Raw genomic sequence first — 5,543 nt, 5'->3', positions numbered from 1 at the left:
TCTTGCCTCAGACTCGTCCCCCAGAAACAGCCCCAAATATAATCTCTTAAAAATTAATAAAGGAACCAGCCTAAGTAGGAGCCAAAGTACTTCTTCCTGCCTCTCTGTATTAATGCTCATGGGTAGCCTAAATGGGTTCCACTCAGATCTTAATATTAAGTATTTTACTGTTATCTGTCAACAAAATTTAACAAGACATTTTCAAGACATTGGCTAGACCCAATGTTTAGATCTGTTGAGGTATTTATGCAAATTAGCACATATTTAATTAGACTATTCACCATTTGTCCATGTTAACAAACGATTACCATCTCTGTAATATTAATACTCTCTGTTATTAGTTATAACTAACGTTAACTCTTAAACACAGGGGTCGTCGAGTTCGGTCCTGGAGGGCCCGTGTCCTTCAGAGTTTAGCTCCAACCTCATGACCGCTTGGAACAAGTTTGATGACCCCTGCTTAAACATGTCAGATTAAAAAATAATAATAATAATAATTAACTTACCTGAGACGAGGTGTGAGCGCTTGCCTGCTGATCCGCCATTTCGGCGTCAGTGGTTTAAAAGTTGGTGGGGCGCATGCGCACTTCATTGAATCAATTCATCTTCCCTCGGATAGTAATGCCTGTGACCTTGATGACGTATTTTTGACAGCCGTTTTGCACACTGCATTTCGTGGTCGTAATTTCGCATGTCGTGTGTGTAACAGAGCTATTGTGAAAAAAAAAAAACGCTGTCTGTTGTTGTAGAAAAATTTATATTTTACTCTTTCTTATTTACTTTCTTAGACATTTAGTGGGTTTTCATATATTTTTGTTTTTTCCTTTTGATTTAACTTGTGCTTCTCTCTCAGTATGTATGTTTGTCACCTGAAATGCAACGAAGACATCACACAGTGAAACAAAGAGCCTTTGAAGTCTTTAGTGTGGGCAATTTACTCAGGAAAGATCAGAGGGGTTATCCATAAATAAAGACCTTTGACCTCACGGGTGTGAAGATAATAAAAGCCCAGGGGGTCAGAAGGACCATTGTGTTTTCTGAAAACAGTTAGTTTTGGTTTACGGGGTTAAGTGGAAATTTACAGAGAAGGAGCCCTGTAAGGAGTGGGGGTGATAGCAGTATAATAAGGCTGTCTGTTTTCAGTGTGATTCAGGTCTGTTGTGTTTCAGGGTAGCTGCTGAAACAGTGAACGCACCTCTTTAAGGAAAATAAACTTATTTCATTAAATATAATTTGATTCCTTGTCTCTTACACTGAGATGCTATTTGTTTGTAATTGTTTTTGCCACAACAATTACGGGGTTAAGTGGAAATTTACAGAGAATGAGCCCTGTAAGGAGTGGGGGTGATAGCAGTATAATAAGGCTGTCTGTTTTCAGTGTGATTCAGGTCTGTTGTGTTTCAGGGTAGCTGCTGAAACAGTGAACGCACCTCTTTAAGGAAAATAAACTTCTTTCCTTAAATATAATTTGATTCCTTGTCTCTTACACTGAGATGCTATTTGTTTGTAATTGTTTTTGCCACAACAATTTGGTGTCAGAATAGTGGGATCTCACAGTGGTTTCTTCTGGTCCTGAGCGGATTTGACGAAGTGATCATCTCAGAGCACCAGGCTCTGGTCTTACCTCGAAAATTGAGAGAGAAGAGCCAAAACTGGTTTCAGGGCCAGAGTGACTCAGATGAGATCAGAAAGAACCCGGTGGCAGTAAAAGCATCTCAGGTAAGAGACTGTAAATTGTTTATTATGAGTGGTGTAATTCGACATGACTGTGTGTGAACCATAGTGGCTGACCATCGCTTTGGTGCAAGCAAAGAAGGTTTTCAAGAGGCGAATTGTAACATGGGGCAGAGAAGGTTTTCAAGAGACAAATTATATGCCGAAAACTAGAAGCTTTAATTCAATTTTATGCCGAAAACTAGCTTGTAGGTGGACGGAAGAGCCACAGCGAGCAGAGAACGTTTTCAAGAGGCAAATTGTAACATGGTGCAGAGGTTTTCAAGAGGCAAATTGTCAATTTTATGCCGAAAACTAGAAGCTTTAATTCAATTTTATGCCGAAAACTAGCTTGTACCATAGTGGCTCACCATCGCTTTTGTGCCAGCAGAGAAGGTTTTCAAGAGGCAAAATTGTAACATGGGCAGAGAAGGTTTTCAAGAGGCAAATTGTAAATTTTATGCCGAAAACTAGAAGCTTTAATCAATTTTATGCCGAAAACTAGCTTGTAGGTGGACGGAAGAGCCACAGCTGATTAGGTGAACTAGAATCATTCAGTCGAGTGAAGATTTTGAGTAAGCTTAATTTACAGAGCATTTTTGCTAACCTTGCCGATTTGTGGTGACAAAATCGGATCTGTTGAAGACGTTTAACAGATTATAGACGTGCGTCGAAGGAAATCCAGAAGAGATTGAAGTCAGCCAACATGGGATCACCAAACAGTAAGCTAGCAAAATTTTTATACACCAGTTTTCGGTCAAATAGAAAAAGAATTATGGGCATAAGTGTACACAGAAAAGCTGATCAAATATCATGAATTTCCTGAAGAAGGGACATTGAGTAAAGTAAGACTGAATGTTGTGAGAGAGTCAGTTGAAAAAAAGAAAAAAAAAGAAAAAAAAGAAAAAGAATGGTTGTTGTATGTGTTCGTCACGTGTGTAAAGGATGTACTCAGACTATAGGTCGTTGGTTAAAAATAGGCTGAAAGTCGAGAACGTAAGCAAATGCAGAAATAATTGGCATGTATGGGTGAAATGAAAAAGATGGAAGAGAATGTGTGTGAGAAAACAGCTCCACCGGAGCAAAATGCTACTAATGAAAAGTGTGTTTGTGTTTTCCAGTATGCACCCGAGATCGGGTCAGCACCGTCGGCTTATAAACATCACTACCCTGTTGCAGACCTGACAGCCCTGAAACTGGACCATGATCTCAACTGCTCTCTGTTCCAAAGACCAGCAACAAATTCAGCAGGAGTTGCAGCGAGAGGAGTGCGAGCAGTGGCAGACACAACAGTGCACATGACGAAGAACAGGACTTTTTCGGAAACACATCTGAAACTGTTTCCAGCACAACTGATTCAGAAAGTCCAAGTCCAAGCACCAGCAGGCCGAGAGTGAAAAGTGGACAGATCAGCGTCACAGCTCCGAAAGACACAGCGCCAATAACATAAGAGCTCCGATGATTCGCAGGACGCGAGCAAAATTTTTGCAAAAGAACAGCTGGGTGTGAAAATGGGTCCAGCGAACTGGCATAAGGTGAGCAGAAAACTGGCGACAACGGACGTGAGATGTGCGCACACAGATTGGGACCATGCAAGCAACAAACCATATACACTGTAAAAAGTAATACCTAGATCAAACTTATAAAAAGTGAGGCAAGTGGCTGCATTGGATGTTTTAAGTTGAGTCAACTTGCAGCCTTTTTCAAGTATAATAAACTCTGTAAAATAACTTAATTCAAACACAACAAAATCAAGTTGAGTTAACTAATAAGTGCAATATTAGTCAGTTAGATAAACCTAATTTTCTTGGTACATGTAACGCATTTATGTGTTGATACAAGTAACCTGTACTCATTTTAGTTAATTTTTATGAACTTTATGCTCAAAGTAAATTTAACCTAATCAAATGTAAATAAACATTTTAATTAAGTCCTGGCTATAACCTCAGAAAATACATCTAAATGTCTATATTCTAAGCAGTACAGTAAATCACTTTACATAAACAGACTTTGTCAATAACAATTACAAATTCAATTGAAGAAGAAAAAGATGGGAAGACAGATTAAAGACAATAACATTTATTCAATGTCAACTAGTGTCACTTTTAACAGTGCCTACAAAACATACAAAAGTATGCATAGGGTCCAATCCCACAAAGCGCCTCTGATATATCTCAGAAGTATACACCAGATTTGAGTGATATTAGAGGTTGTGAGCATAGACAAGTCCACACAGGAGGTTTTCTACAGGTTTGGCACACCTCTGACCACGGGCTGTCCTACTACTGTATTATAATCCCAATCGTGTTTGGCTGATGGCACGTGTATATTTTCAGTGGGGAACTGCCAAGCTCAGCGTGCACCTCTGTTTCATCATGACTCTATTGGGGAGACAAAATAGAATCAAGAGTTTGGTCAGATAAACAGGTAATGAGATGAATATAGCAGACTGGTAGAAGACAGATAAGACACAAAGTCAAAATTGTACTTTTGTTGCTTAAGGTGATGGATACTAGACAGATACTTTGACTAGAGCATGTGACCAGAGTGAAGTCTACCATGACAATGTCATAGAGTGTGGGTAACTCTGCTGCTGATAACATGAGCACCAAGGACAGCTGCATGCCCCACCGGAGACTGTGTTATTAAGATGAAATTAAATAAGTCAAGTCACCTTTATTTACAGTACACAACACTTTGAAATACATTATATATATATAACTAACGATTAAAAGTGATATTAATTCAATTCAATTCAAGTTTATTTGTATAGCGCTTTTTACAAAATAAATCGTTACAAAGCAACTTTACAGAAAATTATGTTTCTACAATATTTAGTAGTAGCTAGTAGTTTGTGCACATTTGACAGGATTTTAGAAAAAATAAAAATAATAATAATAATAATATAAGACGTAGTCAGCTAGACGATGAACTATCAATATTATTAATTAAGTTATTATATGATTCAGTGACACATTTAGCAATAATTGTTAGTTCTGTTTGTTGATTCAAGGTAGCATCATCTGGGGTCCTCTGAGGGTCAGCATCATCTCTTCTCAGGTGTTCTGGATCCAGACTGGAGCTTGTTTAAATCCTAGTTACCACGGGATGTAAATCCCGTGGCGAAACATAGAAACAAAATACAGACATCATTAGCATAGCTGCTGATCCAACAAAGTAAAATTAGTTTAACCCAAGTTAATGAATAAAAATGCACCTTTGAACAGATGCAACTACACTCACAGTTAAAAAGATACATTATTCGAATGCTTGGCGAAAGAGATGTGTTTTTAATCTAGATTTAAACAGAGAGAGTGTGTCTGAACCCCGAACATTATCAGGAAGGCTATTCCAGAGTTTGGGAGCCAAATGTGAGAAAGCTTTACCTCCTTTAGTGGATTTTGCTATCCTAGGAACGACCAAAAGTCCAGCGTTTTGTGACCTTAGGGTGCGTGATGGGTTGTAACATGGTAGAAGGCTAGTTAGGTACGCTGGAGCTAAACCATTTAGGGCCTTATAGGTAAGTAATGATAATTTGTAACTGATACGGAACTTAATAGGTAGCCAGTGCAGAGACTGTAAAATTGGGGTAATATGATCATATTTTCTTGACCTGGTAAGGACTCTAGCTGCTGCATTTTGGACGACCTGTAGCTTGTTTAATGACGAAGCAGGACAACCACCTAGAAGTGCATTACAATAGTCCAGTCTAGAGGTCATGAATGCATGAACTAGCTTTTCTGCATCAGAAACAGATAACATGTTTCGTAGCTTGGCAATGTTTCTAAGATGGAAGAATGCAGTTTTTGTAACATTGGAAATATGATTTT

The 5,543-nt window shown here is 38.5% G+C and overlaps 1 long non-coding RNA gene across 1 annotated transcript; it reads right to left on the bottom strand.

Moving 5' to 3' along the window:
- Window positions 1–3,776: 3,776 nt before the first annotated feature.
- On the bottom strand, window positions 3,777–4,416 carry LOC127959809 (uncharacterized). Its single transcript, XR_008154306.1, has 2 exons — window positions 4,202–4,416; window positions 3,777–4,094 (listed from the first exon to the last, which is right to left on the bottom strand). It is a non-coding gene; the product is annotated as an uncharacterized LOC127959809 (long non-coding RNA).
- Window positions 4,417–5,543: the final 1,127 nt, after the last annotated feature.

Source organism: Carassius gibelio, chromosome B6, assembly GCF_023724105.1.
Source record: "Carassius gibelio isolate Cgi1373 ecotype wild population from Czech Republic chromosome B6, carGib1.2-hapl.c, whole genome shotgun sequence".
Classification (NCBI taxonomy): Eukaryota; Metazoa; Chordata; class Actinopteri; order Cypriniformes; family Cyprinidae; genus Carassius; species Carassius gibelio.
This window is presented reverse-complemented; position numbering and strand designations above follow the sequence as displayed.